The sequence below is a fragment of the Mus musculus genome, chromosome 3, assembly GCF_000001635.26.
Source record: "Mus musculus strain C57BL/6J chromosome 3, GRCm38.p6 C57BL/6J".
NCBI lineage: Eukaryota > Metazoa > Chordata > Mammalia > Rodentia > Muridae > Mus > Mus musculus.
In genome coordinates, this window is record NC_000069.6 from 73773455 (window position 1) to 73797913 (window position 24459).

The following is a 24459-nucleotide window of genomic DNA, read 5'->3' on the forward strand; positions in this document are numbered from 1 at the left end:
AGAATAACACGGGGGCGGGGTTGGGCGGAGAGAAGATTTGTAAGGGTGCGATTGGGAGTAGAGGAGGGAGGGGGTCCATGATCCGGATGTAAAATGATTAAATAAATGAAATAAATGAATAAATAAGATAAAAGAATTTCAAAATGAAAAAAATTAGCTTGATGATTAATATGTGGTTTTATGGAAGTCTTGAGGAAGTATTTGAAATCTTTAAATATTAAATATTGAACTGCTTAGAAGAATTTGATTTGATATTTGACTTTGGCAGTTAATCTTCCCAAAAGGAAGACATAAGGTTTAAACTAACAGCTGATATCTATGGGCTTTAAGGTACCAATGCAAAAGTACTATGCAAAAGTACTATAAGTGACTCAATATACAATTGAGTCACTTACCACAAGTATCATTAGGTGAGCATCAGTATAATGTTAAACCTGTAGAAGGCATTACAGAAATCCAACAAGATTTTATGTTTTAAAATTGTTGTGACAGTGAGTAAGCAATCAGGGCTGAGATATTCAGAGGTTTAGTTGGGTATTTAGAGAAATGTTTGACTTTTCATTGTCTTTCCCTGCTATAGCTGTTATACACAGGGGAATATACATAAGTAGGCATATGTTATACATAAGGGTGGGGTCTTAGAAGTAACCTTAAGAAAACTATTGTGTCATCTAGTGGAATCTGTGGAGAGTAATGCATACAAGTTAAGGTATTTGCTTGTTCATTTGTACTGCTGCTTATAAAAATAAAATTTGGGGTTTCATGAATGCTAAGCACATGCTCTACTAGTGGGGTACATCCTGGGATCCTTTTATAATGTAGCCTTTATTAGAGAGATGTTAGGTTTATCATGAAATTACTAGGAGTATAGTATCTCTACATGACCCCTGCTTATCTTTAGCTTCTTCCACCAGCAGCCTCCTTCACCATACTCTGAATTGCTGCACCTGTTGTCACCATCTTCCAAGTTTAAATCAGAATTCATTTTCTGTTTGGAATGCCTTTTGAGTGTAGAAAAATGTGCAGAAACTTGCATGTACAACTGTAATATCACACAGAATATTTCCACCATTTGCAAATTCCCTGTTTTGCATATTCATCACATCTTCTCCCCCCCACCCCCCTTATAAAAGCACAAGTATTTTTTTTTGATACATAATTTCAGCTTATCATTGCTGAACTTTGTGAGTATGTAGATTTATCACATTGCCTTTTATATTTAATAATATATATTTAAGGATTTTTTTACCTTGAATAACAGTTACTCATTATAGTAATTATGTCCATATCATTTTAAGGAAATTAAAGAAATGATTTAAATGAAGAACAAACATAATACACATAAAAATGAATAGAAGCTTCTACCTGCAGTCATTTTGTGATATATATATATATATATATATATATTGTGATATGTATATATATATATATATATTCCCTAATGATTTCAGTTTCTCTTTTAAATTTTATTTTAATTAGGTATTTTCTTCATTTACATATCCAATACTACCCCAAAAGTCCCCCATATCCTTCCCCCCCCACTCCCCTACCCCCCTCCCACTTCTTGGCCCTGGCATTCCCCTGTACTGAGGCATATAAAGTTTGCAAGTCCAAAGAGCCTCTTTCCAGTGATGGCCGACTAGGCCATCTTCTGATACATATGCACCTAGAGACACAAGCTCTGGGGGTACTGGTTAGTTCATATTATTGCTCCACCTACAGGGTTGCAGACCCCTTTAGCTCCTTGGGTACTTTCTCTAGCTCTTCCATTGGGGGCCCTGTGACCCATCCAATAGTTGACTGTGAGCATCCACTTCTGTGTTTGCTAGGCCCGGCAGGCATAGCCTCACAAGAGACAGCTATATTGGGCTCCTTTCAGAAAATCTTGGTAGTGTATGAAATGGTGTCAGCGTTTGGAATCTGATTATGGACAGATGATTTCAGTTTCTTATATGTAAAAAGAGATGCCGGTTAGATTTTCTGTCCTAGATCTATTCAAATGTTTAATTTTGAGAAAAATTATCATTTGCAAATAATGAACCTGTCTCAAGTAGAGAAAACCATCCCATGGATAAGCATATATGTGTTCACACCTTATTTCAGAACATTTAAAAGATAGTTTGCCTTAGGTGAAGTTGACACTCTACTGAAAGCTCCATTTTTTTTTTTCATAAGAAACTCTAAACTCATCTTCTTCATCCAAAACTTTTCATAAAATTTATTGCCTATTTCCCTGCCAGAAAGAACAGGGAAATAATCTCAACAAATCAACATATCCTAGTTTCTCTTTTCATGTGAAGTTGAATTAAAATTCAAGAAAGAAAACAGATAAATAAATAAATAAATAAATAAATAATTCTCCTTAAAAGCAAATGTGAAATCCAGTATATTTCAGAGTGAATATTGGTAGGAAACAGCTGTAGTTTGGTTTGCACAGGAAATGAGAGTCTCAAGCAATTTTTACTTGGCAACTGAAAAGTGATCTTTTATATTGAGTTGACTTTGGTTTTTCGTTTTTATTGTTACTGATGAGCTATGTTTTATTCCAAGTTACTCATAGTAGAAATCAGTACCCAAATTCTTGCCTCTGTTTTGCTAGATCCCCATAGCCTTATGCTCAGAATCGCCTAAATTCAACAAGAATTTTTGTTAATATCTTCATTTCCTTAAAGTGTGTATGATTGCATATAATTTAGGACAAATTCTGAATAATGGACAGAAAACCCAGACTGATATTAAGATGTTGAAATATCAATGAGTGATAGATACAAGGACAGGGTTAACAGCTCTCAGTTTTGAAAATGATGCTTATGGATTTACTTGTTTACATAAGCAATATCATTTCCTTGAATTTTAATTACTTGTATAGTTGGACAACTGTAATGTACAGTTATTTTTTTTAGCATTTTCACATGCATCTACCGAGTTTTACCCATCTCCATCACCCTCTCCCACTACTTTCATCTTGTCTACATTTTTCTTCTTTCCAGAAAATCTCCACTCACTTTGATGCTTTGTTGTTTGATATTTTGACCCACTGGGCTTAACTATGATTGATTGTATGAGATGGGTGGGGGTATTATTTATTGAAATGTAGGCACTTTATCTGTAGCTATTGCACTGCAGAAAGCTACACCACCTCCATGGCCACCTATTAAATGTCCTTAGCACTTACTGAGAAGTAGGATGTCACAATTCCATTACCCCTGCATGAGAAAATGTTGAAAGAGAGTATGTTTTCTTGCGTGTTAATACAGATCCATGGACTCCATGGATGCTGTGGCTATGTCATTTATAAAAGGAGCTGTCTATGTTAGGGTTTTACTGCTGTGAACAGACACCATGACCAAGGCAAGTCTTATAAAAAACAGCATTTAATTGGGGCTGGCTTACGTTCAGAGGTTCAGTCCATTATCATCAAGGTTGGAGCATGGCAGCTTCCAGGCAGGCATGGCACAGGCAGAACTGAGCGTTCTACATCTTCATCCAAAGGCTGCTAGTGGAAGACTGACTTCCAGGTAACTAGGGTGAGGAACTTATGCCCACACCCACAGTGACACACCTACTCCAACCAGGTCACACCTATTCCAACAAGGCCACACCTCCAAATGGTGCCACCCCCTGATCCAAGAATATACAAACCATCATAGGAGCATTGTCACAGTACTCTTATCTGAGCCCTCTTCATATGTTCTGTCTAACCACTCCTCTACTATGTTCCTAAGGCTTGATGGGGAGATACAGATAGCCCTTCAGTTGGTCCATTCCACAGTCATGCGTTATCTTGCAGTTTGAGTAAAACACACATCTGAGACATCTATGAAATATGAAAAATGGCTTATGACCCACCCAAAAGACATTAATTTTCAGCTACTAAATTTAAATATGATGAAAGAGGTAAAACAGCAGATGATTTCTAATGATTATACAAATAATAACCACATAGAAAATACAGAAACTGAAAACAACTCAGATGTTCCACAACAGATGAATGGACACAGAAACTGTGGTTCATTTACACAATAGAATACTACACAGCTATTAAGAACAAGGGCATCATAAGCTTTTTCAGGCAAGTGGATGGAAATAGAAAATATCATTCTAAGTGGGGTAACTCAGAATCAAAAGGACATGCATGGTGTGTACTCACTGATAAGTGAATATTAGCCAGAAATTATAGAATACCTATGATACAACCTACAGAACTCAAGAAGTATAACAAGAAGGGCCCAAGTAAGGATGCTTTAACCCCACTTGGGAGTGAGAAGAAAACAATCAGGGGAGGCAGAGTGGGGGAGGGACCTGTGTGGGAGGGAGAGGGAGAGGAACAGGGGGAGGGGGAGGGAGAGGGAGAGGGAGAGGGAGAGGGAGAGGGAGAGGGAGAGGGAGAGGGAGAGGGAGAGGGAGAGGGAGAGGGAGGGAGAGGGAGAGGGAGAGGGAGAGGGAGGAGAGGGGAAAGTGGAACATGTTCAGGTATGGAGTGAGGGACAGGAGAGAAGCCTTGAAGGCTAGCAGATTGAATGAAAATATGCAACCTTCGGAGATGGGAGAGGAGGACACTCTAAAATATACCAGACACTTCCGAGGGGAGAAACTCTCAAGACTCAAAGGGAGGGAAGCTTAGATGAAGTGTCCAACACTGGAGCAAGGAAACTCATAGACTCCCCCCCTGAAGAAAAATAGGCATTAAGTGGAGGGATGCGATTGTCAACTAACAGTCCAAAACACTGACCCATAATTGTTTCTATCTAAAGAAACTACAGGGACAAAAATGGAGAAGAGACTAAGGAAAAGGAGATCCAGCAAATGGCCCAAATTGGGATTCATCTCAAGGGTTGGCTCCAAGGTCCGACACTATTTCTGATGCTGTGGTGTGCTTAAAGACAAAAGTCTAGCATGGCTGCCTTCTGAGAGGCCCGATAAGCAGCTGACTGAGATAGAAGCAGATACTTACACACAACCATTGGACTAAAGTTGGGGACCCCTGTGGTTGAATTAGGGAAAGGCTGGAAGAAGCTGAGGAGGAGGGCAACCCCATAGGAATACCAGCAGCCTCAACTAGCCAGGACCCCTGAGATCTCTCAGACATTCAGCTATCAAACAGGCAGCATACACTAGCTGGTCTGAGGCCCCCAACACACATATAGCAGAAGACTGCCTGGTCTGACCACAGTGAAAGAAGATGCACCTAACCCTCAAGAGGCTTGAGGCCCCAGGAACTGGGGAGGTCTGGCATGGGTGAGGCCATTTTCTTGGTCACAATGGAGAGGAGGAATGGGATGATATCTATGGGAGTGTGGACCAGGAGGAGGACAACAGCTGGCTTGTAAAATAAATAAATAAATGTAATAAAATGAAAGAAATAAGAAAAGATCAAAGGAATTAGAAGCAGATGGATCAAATTTTTGACCCATAGTGGAAATTAAAGTCAAACACACTGAGTCACAGTTACCCTTGACACTGATGTATTGATTAGAAAGAATAACTGTATTTTTATTAAATGTTTGGCTTTGGGGATTTTATGAAGAAAATGTCATTTGCTAATACTAATGACTACAAAACAGGATTAGGGCACTGAAATATTTATATGACTTAGAAGAGTATTGCAGTTGAATATACACTTGCTTGCAGCTAATACTTATTTTAAAGAAAAAAAGAAAGCAATTCTTTTATGTGCAATATATGATATAGACACTGCCAGTAAACTAAGCCAACCGTCCAAATGATTAGAATGTGAAAAGATAATGGGCAAACTTGTTCAATTGCAAATAAGTGTGGATATGCTATCAGAAGTAGCATACACAATAAGATAAATTAGTAAATGCAAGACTTTAGGAACTCCCTCCACTTCCTTTTATGGTTTTTGTGATTCATTTATATTCAGTCTATCTAGAAAAACAAAACAAAACACAGATACCACTTTAAGAGCTTTGTGGGTTTCTTTTTTCTCTTGTTCTTCCAAAATGATGTTCGACACAAATTTTATATAAACAGGATAATACTAAAATTTTGTTTGTCATTTGACTATTGTATGCTAGTACCAATTCACTTTAATGTCTCCTTTGTATCTCAGAACCATCCCAAACAGTATTCTTGCTTAATCCATAGTAAAACAAGACTTGTAGTCTCAAGAACTTAATCAGTAGTGACATCTTTTCTGTCACATTGCAGTGAAAAGCTTAATGCTGTGACTGTTCTGGGAACACTAACCCTGGCAGTAGCATCAACTACATACAAAGCCCTATGCTATGGCTATAAACATGAGCGATTTGTATTATGAACTCCCATAGCCAAACTGTTGTATTTACTCATGACGCATACCCACTCCTAATTCTGTGATAAGATAACATGCTGATCTAGAAAAGGGACTGAGCAGTAATAAGCACTGTTTGTGCTTGCCAAAGACCTTGACTAGGTTCCAAGCACCCATATGGAGGCTTAAAGCCTTCTGTAACTCCAGTTCCCGAGGATCTGACTTCTTTTTCTTTCTAGATAAGCACAGCCTGCTTGTGGTGTCCATGCATGTAAGTATGGAAAACATTCATACATATTAAAGAAAAGGAAAGGAATCTTCAAAAATGTTTACTCTTTTCTGAATAATGTGTTCTTCTAGACTAGAAGGAGAAAGGTCCTATAACAAAACATGAAAATTCTTACCAATATTATTTCTCAGTTTCTTTCTATTTGACTAGATCAAGAACCACATAAAGTATTTTTATCATAAAATATTTATTTTGTGTTTTTTCCATAAAGATGTTTCAAATAATAATTTATCTTTTTTTATGGTGTGCTTTCCCCAGAAATTATCAGTTACCTTTGATATGTAAATTGTGCAGTATTTGGGAAATGCAAACTAACTATTTTATAACTATGTTCTGGAATAACCTTTATTAGCAAGGTTTATTAACAAGAGTTTATTGACAATTTCACTGAATCGAGGTACTCTATGCTCCAAAACACATCAGAGAGGAAGATTTTAGTATGAAGTAATTAAGAAAAATAAGTAAATATAGGGTCTCAGAACTCCCAATAGGGAGAAGGAAGGACTGCAGACTCCACATTCCAGCAGTCTTCTAAGATACTTGTAATTGATAAATATGTGTAATAGATGATAGATAGGTTGTTGACTCTATAGATAGGTAGTAGATAAGGTAGTAATGGGGAAAATAATCTGCTCAAAATGTATCTATTAATAATAGAAACATTCCCATAGATGTTCAACTGGAAAAATCCAGTCCATTGAAGGTGGAAAAGACAATCCCCTACCCACAAGAAAACAGTTAAGGACAGAGTGACAAAGTTGCATTTTACATATGTTAATTTCAATCATGTAATCTTAAAGGAGAAGATAATAATGTCAAAAGTAGGCAACTATTGGTAAGGGATTACACATTGATCTTTTCCTTTAGTTCAGTTGTACATATTGTGGTTCCTTTCCCATAGCTAGAGATGGTTAACTTTTACATGAACAAACCTGCTGGTGCTTAAACATCAATGTTGCCCAGGGAAGAATGTAAAATGTTATATGGTGATGATACACAGTACTTTGTGTGTACTTGTCTCATGGAAGAGTCATGAATAGTTTTGAACTAAATAAATCACACAGTTTAAGGTAAGAAAGCTAAATATTTCTTATAAGTTTCAAAAATTTTTCAAATAAGTTTCTTAGAATTACATAGATAAAATGCTATATACCATGCAGTCTAGCACATACATACTAAGAAATAGCCAATAATCTTTAAGAGGATATTGACTTGAGCAATACATCAGTAATTATCTAAGTGATATGTGTTACCTGAATATTCTGTCATTACACTAATATATCACTGGTTAATACTTATATACAGTAATTTTCTCTCAAAACATTACCTGAAGAAAAGCATAACTTTCATTATGATCTTAGGTTTCTATGGATTTTGGACTTAATTTTAAAATAAAAAAATTTGCAAAGCATTGTGTTTGACTTACAGGAAAAAAACGTAGATTTTAGTTGGTATCAAGGTTAATAAGTTGAATCTCTTTAAAGTTATCAGTCAATTTGAGAAACAATATTGGGCAAAATATTTTAATAACTGTAGCCAATGGTGACTTAAGTAAATTTGTTATACACAAATTCTTAAGCTGTTTATTTCTGCTTATAACGATAGATATGCTGAATATGTAGCAGAGGATAGCCTTGTTGGGCATCAATGCTTATCCAGTGAAGACTCCATGCCCCAGTTTAGGGGATTGTGAGGGCAGGGAGGTTGTAGTGTGTGAGTGGGTGGTGGCACATCCTCATAGAAGCAGGAGGAGGGGTGATGGGATGGGGATATCTGGGAGGGGGAAATCAGGAAAGGAGATAACATTCGAAATGTAAATAAATAAAATATCCAATAAAAAGAACAATAGGTATGTAACTAAACAAATTCTGAGAAAAATTTTGAGTCTCAGAATTACAAGTTGATTAATTTATTACTATTTTTTAATGGAATTCAGTAGTTTAGAATCCTTACTAAATTTTCTCAATTATTTCTTTCTGATATACTTTCTATTTTTGTGCATCATAATGTGGACATACTAACACAAAAATACCAAAATATAATATAAATGTATCAATGGAAATTTATTAAAATACGTATTTTCTCTGAAAAATGCATACTTAGTCATGGTACACTTTATTTTTAGGTTTTATCATATACTATTATAAGATTATGCAAAATAATTTTAAGTTCATCATCTTCCTTTGATTTGTTTTTATTTTCTATTTTGTAGACTATTTTAATAGTAAAATTAAATTTCAAAAAAACTGCCTAGCGAATACATTTTATACAATATTTATGAGTGCTCTTATTCATGACATTTATTTGTCAGCCATAATTTGTTACTTACATAACTTGTTTATTCCAAGCAGCTCTTCAAAACCCACCCCCCCCAAAAAAAAATTCATGAGTCTTTTTAGGTTCATGTTTCAGTTTTGTGGTTATAAATTTAAAATTTATACTGCTACTTATGTGATAGCTACATTTATAGTATTTCAAAGAAATTTTACTTATTTATTTATTTACTTTTATGTGTTTTACAGTCCATTCGCTAACCCACTCCTGTTCCACTCTCCCACAATTCCTCATCTCATTCCTCCTCCATGCTGTCTTCTAGAAGATGTTCCCCCAACCCTTGTTATGGCTCCCAATTCCTTGGAACCTTAAGTCTCTTGAGGGTTATGTAGGTCTTCTTCGACTGAGACCAGACCAGGTAGTCCTCTGCTGTGTATGTGTCAACTACTGTATGCTGCCTGGTTGGAAGGGCAGTGTCTGAGAGATCTTAGGGGTCCGGGATAGTTAAAACTGCTGGTCTTCCTATGGGATTGTGCTCCTCGGCTTCATTCTAGCCTTTCCCTGAGGACAGGGGTCCCTGACTTCGGTCCAGTGGTTGGGTGTGAGTATCTGCATCTGTTCAGTGAGCTGCTTGTTGGGTCGATTTGTCTTGTTCTTTGCTGTTTGCCAAGGACATGTGAAAGTTTCTATTTTTAACACATAGCCTGTCATCAGGGAGGTTGTCTCCAAATATTTCCTGCTGCTCTATGAGTCACAGTTCTACTTATTGACTACTTCTTCTCCTGTACAGAATCCTTCCTGATGGCTCTAGTCCCACGGGTCTCACTATGCTTTTGTTGCTTTTGTTTTTTTCTGTTGTATGGAAGACAAAGTTGCCTGAAATAATGTCATGAAGTTTATCTTCTCTGCTTTCTTCTGGGGATTTTAGTGTCATGATTTTCGTTGATGTCTTTCATTCCTTTGAGGTAATTTTTCTTTCTAATGTAAAATCCTTGGGGTCATGTGCTAACTGGACTGCATTCTCAGACATCTGGTTATACATTTTTGGATGTGCTCATGTGGTTCTTTCTGAAGACACTGGAGTTTTGAAACTTGAATCCTCATTAATAAGAGTGAGCACTATGGAAGCCACTGAAACCTGGCCTACATTAAAAAGGCATCAAAATAATGCATTTACCCCTGTCTAAGCTACATCAACTCCATGCTCCTTCTTTAATGGACCACATCTCTTTTGTTGTTATTAGTTTTTATTGTTTGTTTATCCTGCCTAGACTCAGCCTAGGATATAAATCAACAAATCTTATGAATCAAGATTACATTATACTGGAACTCAATATCCTGCATTTCTGACCCTCCAGCCCCTCATCTACAGACCATGGGAGTTCTCAGGCTTTGCAATAACAAGAGCCAATCTCTCACAGTAACTCACTTCTCACTTATCCATATCTGGGATACATCTTATTGTCACTCTTTTTTTCTGGACAATTTTGACCACTATGGAAGGGTTCTCATGTCATAATTTTGCCTGCAGTTATTTAGTTTCCCAAACCTATTTGCCCAAGACACCTGCAATCTCACTGCATAATTCTGTTATCCATATTGAGAGACAGTTTAGCAGACATGAGCCGGTATAACTCTGGATTCTTTATTAGTTTGCATTGGTCCTTACATCACTTTGGATGCTAGTACCATGTTGGTTTAATTACTACATTTTATAATATACTTCGAAGTCCTGGGTATAAGGCTGCCATTTTGATGACCTGATTTTTTTTTTCTACAAGATTGCTTTAGTTGATCACATTCTTCAGTCGTCCCATATAACTGTAAGACTTTTTTTTTTTCCTCATTCTGTAAAAATGTCATTGTAATGTGCTGTAATCTTGATGTAGTATTAAATCTTTAGTTCATTTTGAGTATCAAATATTTTAGCAATATTAATACCAATGAATATTATGTAGGCTTCCATGTATAAGTTCCTTACTTCCTTAGTAAAATTCACTGAGTACCTCTTTTAAAAATATTTTGTAATTAGGATTACATTGATTTTATATCCTCACTTTATACTGAATATATTTATTGTGAGTGCTACTTTTCTTTTTCTTCTTTTTTTCTGTTACCACTTTTCTTTATTATCCCATTCCTTGCTTTTCTTGTATACGAATATGTCTTTCTCATTTTATTGTAACTAGGATTATATTATTTTTATATCCACTACCTGGACTGAATTTATTGGTTCTGAGAGTACTATTTTTCTTTTTACGATTTCTTATTACTTTGTATAAAAAGATGTAATATCCCGACAAAGATAATGTTATTTTCATTTATATTTGAACACCACTTATTTTCTTTTTCCCCTTGACTAATTATTCTAGATGAAACTTCTGATGCTGTGCCAAAGTGAAATAAGGAGTAAACTTTACCCAGTCACTTTCCACAATAGGTGGAATTTAAATATGGAAACATCATTGAAAATAATCTAATAAAACAAGATAAATCTCAATATAATAAGTACTTTATGTGTTCCCGCTTGTCTAGTCTGCTTTAGCACATATTAATACTCCTAAGAAGTTGGAAACTATTGTGAGCAATTATTTTGTGACCAAAATAGATAGACAGGAAGCCAGTAGTGGAAAGAAAAAATAAGAACTTATCAAGGATTGTTCTGTTAAAGAGCACCATAATCTAGAAAAACCATTTGATCAAAACAAATATAAATAGAATAAGACAATATCACTCACAAGACAATCAAAAGAAAAATAATACTCCAATTTAGGAGAAGTAGTGAAAACTGAATTAAAACTAAATTTATAGTGATGAATACCTCTACTAAAAATGAATAAACAATTTAAATGAGGAGAATTATTTCATACCTCAAAGAATTTGGAAAAAAACAAAACAAAACACCCTAACTACAAATATAGTAGAAAGAAAAATATTATATTTAAACAGAACACAGAAAAAATAAAACAATATAGTAAAGGTAGCAAAATGCGCAGGTGGGTTTTGAAAAAAAAACATTAAGAAATGCTATTTCTCAAACTTATAATGAAAAATAGAGAAATCATATATTTAAAAAAGAAATGTAGTGTAGATGAATGCTATGCTCCTGAACCTACACAAGTTTCAACTTTCAAAGATCAATTCCTAGTAACACTGAACTTACCAAAACATTAACGAAGAAAAATAGTTTAAATTACATGTAATAATTCAAAATACATGTTGGAGATATTTTATAGTTTTTGTATATCCTCTTACAATTCTTATCTTTGTTTGCTTTTTGAAAAAGAATTTCTCTATAAGGACATGAAAATACAAAAAATTTTCTATGTAGACCACAGTAGGAGCAAAGGTGTACACAGCTGTGCCCACATTTGTTTTTCTATTTTCATGTATGTAGGGTGTGTGTATGTGTGTTTGTGTGTGTATGTATATGTGTGTGTATGTGTGTACAAGAAACCAAAAACCAAAACAAAACAAAACACAACAAAACAAAACAAAAACCTAGTTTTCCCCAATTCTTTTCGACAAATCAGCAGAATATAAATTTAATTTGTGAAAAGAGTCATATAAATAAGATACCATGAAAAGTAGTTGAAATCTATTAATCTAGACCCCCGAGATCTCTCAAACACTGGACCACCAAACAGGCAGCATACAGCAGCTGATATGAGGCCCCCAGCACACATACAGTAGAGGACTTCCAAGTCTAAGTTCACTCAGAGATGATGCACCTAACCCTCAAGAGACTGGAGGTCTCAGGGAGTTTAGACATCAGGAGGGTTGGGAGGTGGGGACATCCACGTGGAGACAGGGTAGGGAAGAGATATGGGATGTGGAGCAGTAGGAGGGTATACTGAGGGGATAAAATATGGAGGATAAAACAAATAAATAAATTTTAAAAAAAGAAATGTAGTTGAAATTTATTTGCTTATTTTCAAGTACTATGAATCACTTCAGTTACAAGAATAGATAACTTCCAATCATTACCTGTGTTCCAATTATGGCATCAAAGTATTGCTCTAATGTAATAATTGTTATCTTCATGTGATATGCCTCTCATCTCTCCAGTGTCATCAGGGTTAGTACCAACACAGACATATAGTAAAACAGCTTAGTAACTCATGGAAAGCCAAGGGTTTACAGAGGTCACAGAACAAAGAAATGTTGAGGTGGTATTTATCCTGAAATTTTCCTGCTTTAAACTCTTAACAAATTGCTTCTTTCTTTGAAATTTGCAATGTTAAAACATTATATCATTTAAAAACACAAATCTAAAAATAAACAAGTAAACAAACAAATAAACAAACAAAAACCAAAATACAAGTCTGTTCAAAATATGCAGAATAAACTAATGTTTTAAAGCATTAAAATATTTTTTAGAAAAAAAAAAGTAAATAAAATTTTGATCAGTTCCTTAATCAGCCATCAGAGAAGCTTCCTTCTGCAGAGGTTGGAATATCACAACTAAACCAGACATTATATGGATAAAGAGGTATCTTGGAGCACATTGCTTTTAATGGGATATCTCCATCAAATCCCTTACCTCAGAGATCAGGGAACCCAAGGAAGTGTCAGATCAAGCATAGATGGAAGACCACAAGAAAATAAGGCTCTCTGAATTAACCAAGGAAACTCATATGAACTCACAGACACTTAAGCAGCAATTACAGCAGCTAAATATGTATTGCCAGATCTGCTATGAACTATAGCTTCAGCTTAGTATTGTTATGGGATTCCTGGGCATATGAACAAGTGGCTGTCTGATTTTTGTGCCTGCTCTTAAGATATTTTTCTGTTGATTTGCTTTCTCCAGCTTCAGTGTGATGGTTTACCTTTTACCTTATGTTTTATTTTGTTATGTTTCACTGTTACCTCTTGAAAATCTATTCTTTTCTAAGTTGGGGAAAGGATCCAGATGTGCGGCAAGATGAGAAAGCACTGGAAAGTGTAGAAGGATGGAAAACTGTAATCAATACACATTGTGAGGGAATAGGATCTATATCCAATTAAAATATTTTACTTTATTATTTTTATCCTTTCGGAAGATTTTCAGTTTCCTACGGTCCTGTTTATTAATGTAGGTCTTAGCTTTGGGGCTATTGCTGTTCCAAGAAGTCTTGTCCTGTGCCAGTCTGTTCAGTGCTGTTCCCCAACTTCGTATCTATCATGTTCATTGTATCTAGTTTTGCATTGAGGTCTTTGATCCATGTGGACTTAAATTTTGTGCAGGTTGATAAATATGGGCATATTTCATTTTTCTTCATGTACACAGGCAGACCATTTGTTGAAGATGCTATCTTCTTTCCAGTGTCTATTTCTGGCTTCTTTATCAAAAGCAGGTATCCATATGTGTTCAGGTTTATGTTTCTGTCTTCAATTTGATTCAATTGAAAACAAATAGCATATAGATTTTATTGCTATAGTTCTATAGTACAGCCTCGAATATGTGACACATTCCTGAGTTCTTTTATAGTACAGTGTTGTTGTAGTTATTGTTGGTTTGTTGTTTTTCTGTATGATGGGAACTTTGATGCTTATTTCATTGACTCTAGATTGCTTTTGATAGGATGGCTATTTTGACTGTGGTAATCCTATCAATCTATGGGCATGGAGAGTTTCCATCTTTTGATATCTTCTTCAATTTCTTTTTATCAAAGATTTTTATCATACTAGTTAATTTTTATCTTATTTACTTAGAATTAAGCCAAGATACTTGATATTATTTGAGGCTATTGTGAAAGATGTCATGTCCCTGGTATTTTTCTTAGTCCATTTGTCATTTTTATACAGAAGAGCTACTAATATTTTCAATTTAATCTTGTATCCAGCTACTTTGCAGAATGTGTGTATTAGCTGTAGGAGTTCCTTGATGAGAAGAAGGAAGACCAAAGACCTTCGTTCCTTCTTAGAATGGGGAAAAAATACTCATGGAGTTATAGAGACAAATTTCAGAGCTGAGACAGAAGAAAGGACCATCCAGAGACTGCCCCACCCAGGGATTCATCCCATATACAACCACCAAACCCAGACACTATTGCATATGCCACAAAGATTTAGCTGACAGGACCCTGATATAGCTATCACTTGAGAGACTATGCCAGTGCCTGGCAAATACAGATGTGGATGCTGATACTCATCTATTGGATGGAACACAGGAACCCTAATGAAGGAGCTAGAGAAAGTACCCAAGGAGCTGAAGGGGTCTGCAACCATATAGGTGGAACAACAATATGACCTAACCTGTACCCCCCAGAACTGTGTCTCTAGTTGTGTATGTAACAGAGGATGGCCTATTCGGCCATCAAAGGGAGGATAGGCCCTTGGTCTTGTGTAGATCTTATGCCCCAGTACAGGAGAATGCTGGGGCCAGGAAGCAGGAGTGAGTGGGTTGGGGAACAGGGTGTGGGGTAGGGTATAGGGGACTTTCAGGATAGCATTTGAAATGTAGATGAAGAAAATAATACAAAAAATAGTTTTAAAAAAGGAGTTTCTTGATGGAATTTTTCGGGGTTATTTTCATATACTATCATATCTTCAAATAATGATACTTTGACATGGTCCTTGGCAATTTGTATTCCCTTGATCTCCATTAGTTATGTTATATTGTTTTAGTTAGAACTTCAAGTCCTATACTGAATAGATATGCATAGAGAGACTGAGCAGCCCTCTTCTGTTCTTGACTGAATTGCATTAATCTGCATTTAATTTGATGTTGGCTATATGTTGACTGTTATTTGCCTTTATTATATAGTGGTATGTATACCACATTCCCAGTATCCCCTGACATTTTTCATGAAAAGATGTTGGATTTTGTCAAAGGACTTTCTCTACCTAATGAAATGGTACTGCATTTTTTCAGTTTGCTTCTAAGGTAAATTGCATTTACTGATTTTCCCATTTTGAACCATTCCTGCATCTCTGGAACAAAGACTACTTGATCATGATAATCTTTTTGATGTGTTCTGGGATTCTGTTTGCAATTATTTATTGCCTATATTTACAACTATATTTATAAGTGAAATTGGTCTGTAATTCTATTTCATTTTTGAATCTTTATGTGTTTTGCATATCAGGGTACCTCTGATCTCATAAAATAAGTTGGGCCATATTCCCTCTGGTTCTATTTTGCAGAATAATTTCAAGCATATTGTCATTATCTCTTCTTTGAAAGTCTGGTAGACTTCTGTGCTAAAATCATCTTGCCCTTTGGTTGGGAGACTCAATGACTACTTCTATTTCACTTATGGTTATAAGTCTATTTAAATTGCTTATCTGCTCTTGATTGATTTTGGTATGTGATACTGTTGGGGAACTCATTGCTTTCTTTTATATTTTCCAAGTTGGTGTAGTACAGATTATTAAAGTATGTCTCTCTGAATATTACAACTCTGGATTTCCTTGGTGTCTATTGCATGTCCCCTTTTAATTTCTGAGTTTATGTATTTGGATATTCTCCCTCCACCTATAAGTTAGTTTGGATAATGGGTTTGTCTACCTTGTTTATTTTCTCAACGTTCTAACTCTTTGTGTCACTGATTCTTTTGTTTGTTTGTTTCTACTGTATTGATTTCAGCCCTCAGTTAGATTATTTCTTCCCATAGAGTCCTCATGGGAATGATTACTTCTTTTGTTCTAGAGCTTTCACCTGTATTGTTAAGTTTCTTGTATGAGATCTCTCCTGTTTTATTTTATTTATTTTTAGTTTTTTTATATAGGCACCCAGGGTTAGGAATTTTCCTCTTAGATTTTATTGTGTTCCATAATTTTGGGTGTGTTGTGAATTTATTTTCATTGATTTGTAGATGGTTTATAATATTGAACCATTTTTCATTCAATAGAGAGATGTTCAGTTTCCACGAATAGGTAAGGTTTCTTTCTGTTGTTTTTCTTCTTTTTGATATCCAGTTTAATCAATGGTGGTCTGATAGGATGCATGGAGTTATTTCAAAGATTTTATGTTTGTTGATACTTGCTTTTTGTCTACATATGTGGTAAATTTTGGAAAAAAGTTTCATGGGATGCAGAGAAGAACGTGTAGTATTTTATTTGTGGGTGAAATTTTCTATACATATATGTTAGGTCCATTTGTTTTATAAAGAATATTAACATCAGTCTTTCTGGTTACCTTTTGTTTGGAGGATGTGTTCCTTGGTGAGAGTAGAGTATTGATGTCTCTCACTATTGGTATGTGACTGTCAATATGTGATTTAGGCTATAGCAGTATTTTGCTTACTAACTTAGGTGACCTAGTGCTTGGGGCATAAATGTTTAAGACCTAACTCTTTGTTGTTTATGTAGTGCCCTTTTCCAACTACTTTAATTTTTGCTTGAAGCTCATCTTGGTAGATATTAAAATGGCTACACTAGCTTATTTCTTAGGTCCATTTTGCTTGGAATAACTTTTCCCAACATTTTACCCTAAATTAATGCCTATCCTTGATATTTGTATATGCTTCTTTGATGAGTAGAAGAATAGATACTGTTTTGCATCCATCCTTTTAGTCTTTTAGCTCATTTATTTTTACTGGGCAATTGAACACATTGATATTGAGATATGTCATTGGCCAATAGATGTGCATTCCTTTTATTTTGTTGTTGTTGTGGTTGTTGTTGTTGATGTTGTTATTGGTGGTGGTGGTGGTAGTCCTGGTAGTGGAGGTTTGGGTGGTGGTGTTTGTAAGGTGAGTGTGATATTATACTTCTTTTGATTTTGCTACTGTGAGATTATTTCTATACTCTATTTTTATGTATGTACTTTACCTTCTTAGATTGGAGATTTGTTTGTTTGATTTTATTTGTTTTGGTTGTTTGTTGTTTAGTGTTATTTGGTTTGTTTTGTTATGTGTTTTGCAATTTCTGTAGAGCCAGGTTTGTCAATAGAAATTGTTTAATTAATTTTGACTTTATTATGGAATATCTTATTTTCTCATTATTTGTTGATTCAAAGTTTTGATGGATATAGTAACCTGGGATGGCATCTGTGGTCTCTTAAAGCCTGTAACACACCAGCCCAAGCATTTGGGGTTTTAGTGTCTCCTTTGACAAGTTATATGGAGTTATAATAGTTCTGCATATGTATGGTACTTGGTCTTTTGTTCCTTTCAGCCTTTAACATTATTTCTTTGTTCTACATGTTTAATATTTTGATTATTATGTGGGGAGGGGACTTCCTATTCTAGTCCGACTTATTTGGGATACTTCTACCTGGGTTAGGAAAATTTTCCCTCTTTGTTTTGTTGTAAACATTGTTCTGGGCTCCGAGCTGAAATTCTTCTTCATCTATGTCTATTGTTCTTGGTCTTGTCTCTTCAGAGTGTTCCAGATTTACTGGATATATTGTTTCGGGAGTGTTTTAGATTTAATTTTTTTTTTAACCAATCTATCCATTTCTTCTATCATGTCTTCAAAGCCTGGGAGTCTCTCCTTCATCTCTTGAATTCTGTTGTTAGTGTTAGCCCTGTGGTTGCTGTTTGAGTTCTTAACTTTTTCACTTCCAGAATTCCCTCAGGTTTGTTTCCTTTAATGTGTCTATTTTTCTTTTTATGTATCAAACAGTTTATTTTGTTTCCTTCAACATTTTATATTTTCTTATCTTTTCTTCAGAGATGTATCCTCTTCCTGATATTTTTTGTTGGTATTTTCTTGTAATTATTTGAGGCGTTCATTTCTTTCCTCTTCAAGGAACTCTACCTTCATTACATAGTGTGTTTTAAGGTTTTTTCTTATGTGTCTGCTATGTTGGGGTATCCCGTGTCTTCTGTTGTAGGATAACTGGGCTCTGATAGAGACTTATTGCTATGGCTATTATTGTTTACAGTTTTGCAATGGTTTCTAGGCACCTGGGTTTAAGATAATTATGAGTCTTAGTGTTGATTTCAACTTTGTCTCTGTTGGGTGGGGTTTTTGTTCTTGTTTTCTGTTTCCCCTCTGGATTTTCAGATAATGTGATGGTGGCATGTTTCGTGTTTCACTAAGTTGCTCTGTTTTTGTGTTCAAAAAGAATGTCTCCTGTTAGTAGAGGCTGGGATACAGTGATATGTAAGGGAAGGGAGCTTAGAACGGTATGGTTTCTGGGATCCATAGAGGATATAGTGGGGGAGGGTACAGGTGTTCATCTGTTGCAATGTGGTATAAAGGTGAGCTATTTAGTTTAGGGGAACAGAGAGAAAAGCAAAGGACTGAAAGCAGCTAACTGAGATTTTCTGGCAAGTGTCACCTGGGGCAAAGTGTTTGCTTGATTTGGGATCTGGAATGTAGTGCTGAATTGAGGAAGAGAGGTTTGGAAGGAATGGTTTATGGGGATCACAGAAGATGTGCACATTGGAGAGGAGAGGCTGCAGTTCGTGTTTAGCAACACTAGGAAAAAGGTTATGTCTGGGCAACAGAGAGAGATGATAAGGTCTGTGAAAAGAAAATATTTTTTAATAAAAAAGGAAAATAATTAGATATTTAATGATATCAACCATTTTCTAATGGGAAACAGAAAATTCCAGAGTCCTATAGAAAACATAAGAATAAATAAATAAACGATGTTACATGTTATCAATTATTTTGAGTCATTTATGTGCACATATTGAAAGAAATCTAGGCTCTTCCTTATTAAGTCCTTTCTATACAAAGTTAAGTTTTATAAATGTAGGTATTTAAAATGTTCCATATTTGCATTTCACTCTACTGTATACTTCTCATAGATTATTTGTCTCTCATTTCAGAAAATTGACAGAACAAAGAACATGATTTAAGAAATGTTGTTTATAATTGTAGTAATAGCTTTAGTGACTATTACACATGCCCTCTTCACAGGGTCAGCAGATAATAGGACAATCAGACACCAGGAAAATAACTTATTCAAAATTGCAGGTACAAAAAATGTGTTAAGAGATATTTGGAAAGCTCAGGACATTAAGAATCTGCTTTTCTATTATAGTCAAAAATTACTTGAAATTGAAAAACCATAGTCATGATGAGTTGGCATTAGATAGCCTTTCAACTACATAAAACAGGCTTTAAAAACCTGTATTCAAATCCATCAGCTCACTGACCAGGAAATATGGGGTTTAATTGTTCTTAAAGGATTCAGAACTTCCAGTGTCTCTGCACCAGTGTCACAGCAGTTAAGATTTCAATGAACTTACATTCCAAATACAGATGGTCTTTGATTAAGGTAGAGCCAGCTTGCTTACAGTGGCAAGATCTTCCTCAGTTTAATGAACCATTCCTGAATTTCACACACACACACACACACACACACACACACACACACACAAACACACTCATGCTCACACACATGGATACAGAGAGAGATAGACATATATGGAGGAAGAGAGAGAGAGAGAGAGAGAGAGAGAGAGAGAGAGAGAGAGACTTTCTTTATTACAAAAAAATCAACCTCAGAGATTAATTTTGTTACAAATATTTTAATTAAGCATATTAATGAACAAGATGGCCATATTACCTACTCTGCTTTATTAGACTTGAGACACATGTCTCCTTATCTTCATCCTTAATCTTTCATTTTATGTGCAGTTTAAAAAAACAGTTGTAATGGTCACTTATCTCCCTAATTTTGTATATATGAATAATATTAAACATTTGCCACAAAACTACCTGAAAAGCATGGATACTATCTCTTTAGAAAGCAATTATCAAGAGAGATGGCTCTAGCATTCATAGTCCTTTGAAGACTGAAAGCCAAGTTTAGTGTGTACAATTTTTCAAGTTAAAGAAACAAAGCACATCTTATCAAAACTTAAAGGAAAAAATGTAATTTTACATTGAAAAAAGAAATCAATCAGCAAACAACAGAGGCTTATGATTCCTCTTAGCACTGATATCTCTCCAGCTTGTTTTACTGAGTTGAGCTAAACCTCTGCACGTATTTTTATGTTTGAGTAGAACTGCTTAACTTTGTCAAGCAACTTTGTCACACAATTATTCAAAAATACATTCCCTGGAGGCCACCAGTTTTACATACACTTAAGAGGCTTTTATATTCAAACATGGTTAATGGAAATCTAATTGAAAGGAATAAAATCAAACATTGTTTCTTTGCCTTAAGTTAAGTCATTGAGAAAAACACACAGTACAAAGCAAGAGCTCTAAAAATCAAACCAGCAAAGAAACAATAGGAAACCAACCAACCAACCAACCAATCAAACAAACAAACAAACAAACACCCAGCAAAACCAAAATTTCTACAGCCCTGTCTTACTGTGATATTTGTAATGTCATTCCTCTATTTCTTCTAAAAGGGAAAACCAGCATCATGTTCAGAAACAGCTAAACAATGGTGGGAATAGCCAATAAAATAATAATTGTCCAGTTTAACCTGTATTTAATTTATTGAGTAAACTATATTATAATAGAGATATAAGGTATTAATGAAAATAATCTGTAGTGAGTAGAGTACAATGCCAGATGGCAAAGACAGTGCAGAACAGGTTTAGTGGGATTTGGAGAAAGCTCACCTCTAGCTCATTTTTAATTAATTTATATTACTGATGGTATTAATATTATTTATGAATAAATGACTGATTCTAAGACACAGAAAAAATTGTGGTCATTTGGAGAGCTAAATCTGGATAGGGTTAGGACATGTTTAGCAGAGAAGAAGCAAATTCAGCAGTGGATCATGTTTCCCTCTCCACCCTCCACCCCATCCCCTTTCACTCCCAAATCCCTCCCGCACCCCTTGTGGTTGCTTTTTTCTCCCTCCCAAGTGGGACTGAAGCATCCTCACTTGGGCCCTTCAGCTGAGATTCAGCCTTACACCAATCAGGATGGCTAAGATCAAACCTTCAGGTTAGAGCACATGTTGGTGAGAATGTGGAAAAAGAAGAACACCCCTCCATTGTTGTTGGGATTGTAAACTGGTACAACCACTCTGGAAATCCATATAGAGTTTCCTCAGAAAATTGGAAATATATCTACCTGAAGACCCAGCAATACCACTCTTGTGCCATTTTATTTTTTTATTAGCTATTTTCTTTATTTACATTGCAAATGTTATCCCCTTTCCTAATTTCCCCTCTGAAAACCACCTATCCTCTCCCCACAAATCCCCAACACACCCACTCCCACTTCCTGGTCCTTGCAGTCCCCTATACTGGGGCATATAACCTTCACAGGACCAAGGACCTCTCTTCCCATTGATGATCAACTAGTTTATCCTCTGCTACATATGCAGCTATATCCATGAGTCCCATCATGTGTTTTCTTTGGTTGGAGGTTTAGTCCCAGGAAGTTCTGGTTAGTTCATATTTTTGTTCCTCCTATGGAGCTGCAAACACCTTCAGTTCCTTGGGTACTTTCTCTAGCTTCTTCATTGAGAACCCTGTGCTCCCTCTGATTGTGAGGATCTACTTCTGTATTTGTCAGGCACTGGCAAAGCCTTTCAGGAGATAGCTATATCAGGTTCCTGTCAGCAAGCTCTTATTGGCATCGATATAAGTGTCTTATTTTGGTGGTTGTTTATGTGATCTAGCAATACCACTCCTAGGCATATACCCAGAAGATGGTGCAATATGTAATAAGGATGCTTGCTCTACTATATTTATAGTAAGCATCTATATTTATAGACTTATTTATAATATCCAGAAGCCGGGAAGAACCCAGGTGTACCTCAACAGAGGAGTGGATACAGAAAATGTAGTACATTTATACAGTGGAGTACTACATAGCTATTAAAAACAATGAATTTGTAAAATTCGTAGACAAATGGATAGATCTGGAACATATCCAGAGTGAGGTATCCCAATCACAAAAGAACACACATGATATACACTCAATGTTAAATGGTTATTAGCTCAGAAGCTCGGGAATTCCCTAGATACATTTCACAAAATGCATGAAACTCAAGAAGAAGGAAGCCCAAAGTGTGGATACTGTAATCCTTCTTAGACGTGTGGACAAAATACCCATGGAAGGCATTACAGAGACAAATTATGAAGCAGAGTCTGAAGGAATGACTATCCAGAGACTGCCCCATCTCGGGATCTCCTGTCATTTTTTTAATGGTTAATCTTGATTGGCACTTTGGGTGGATCTAGAGTGAACGAAGGAAGGAGCTTCTATGAGCTGACCTTTGCTTAAGTGAAGTGTGAAGCATCACACTCTCACATGAATGTGCTGAGGACTTTTCTCTGGTACTTCAGAAAAACGCCTAAGGGAATTTTTCTCCTGTTTGCTTTCTTGCTTTCATATCTTTGCGATGAGCTCATGCAATCTGTCACTGATGCTGCCATCTTCTGAAACAAAACTCCAGTGTTTTGTTGTTTTGGTTTTTGTTGGTTTGTTTGTTCACTTCCAGCTTCAACTGAAGATCTAAAGCTCTGGCAGAATCTTCTATATCTTCAACATCAGGTTTTTGAATACCAAAGTAGCTTCACGTGTTGAACAGTTCTGTATTCTAATCTAATGGATTCTCTTATAATACATATCAATTCTGTCAGTTGTCTTTGTATAAGGGACTCCAGCTAATATATCATGATTTTAAAATCTTATTAGAAAATTACTTTTCAATTTATATCTAAATATTAGTAGTTATCACAACATTAATCTAACTAATACAACATTATCTTAATAATTATTATACACAGTTTTTCCTAGTCATTAACATTGGAATGACTGAACAAAGCTGGCATTTAAATATAAGTATCAAATACAAGTTCATGATTCCTCATCTTTAGGGAATGTATCATCCTCTTCTATTTTTAAATAATCTACCTATGCTACACATTTATTATTTTAAAAAACCCTAATGTTATTAGATATGTGACAAGAAAAATTTTCTAACCCCTATCTAACTCCATGTATATACAAAAAGAAATTTCATATAAACCAGAATTGCTTTATTCCCTATGATAGGCAGAAATAATGTTCCCACTCCCCAAGTGCCTACCTTCTAAGAGTAATGCCCTTGAATATGTCATTTCACATGGCAAAAGGAGTGTTATAAATTTGATTAATAATCTTGAGATATAGAGTTTTACCTGGATTATGCAAATGGATCCTAGATAATCACACAGGAATTTTAGAAATGAAATAGGGAGCAGGAGAGTCAAAGGCAAATAGGTTTACAGATGATAGGCTGATGATTTAAAGATGGAGTAAAATAATTCATACCAGGAATGTAGTTTCCATAGGAACCTGAGAAGCATATAAAAGAATTCTCTTTTAGAATCACCCAAAAGGGCTACATCCATCCTGACAGCGTAATTTCAGCCCAATTTTGAGCAGACATAGGAAATAGTACACCTTTATCATTGTAAGCCATTAAATGTAGAGTAAATTGTCTTAGCTGCAATTAACATCTAATAATGCTAATCTCCATGTGGCTGGGCAGTCATGCTGTCATTACCTCTACCAGACTATCGTGAGGATGCTGTTCAGGGAAAGAAGGGAACATGCATCTTCATGGGGACGCTAAAATTTAAAATAGGTTCATATAAACTAGCCTTCTAAAACTCTACCTTTATATCCTCTTCTTATTGGGAGATTATATAAGAGATGACAATCCTTCCCATCATAGCATATCCTCAGTATTCCTACTACCTTGCTCATATGGATAGAATCTGTCATAAGACTTTTACTAGAGAGACATAAACAAATGCCTTTTTTTTTCCTGTGATAGGAACGCACGGAA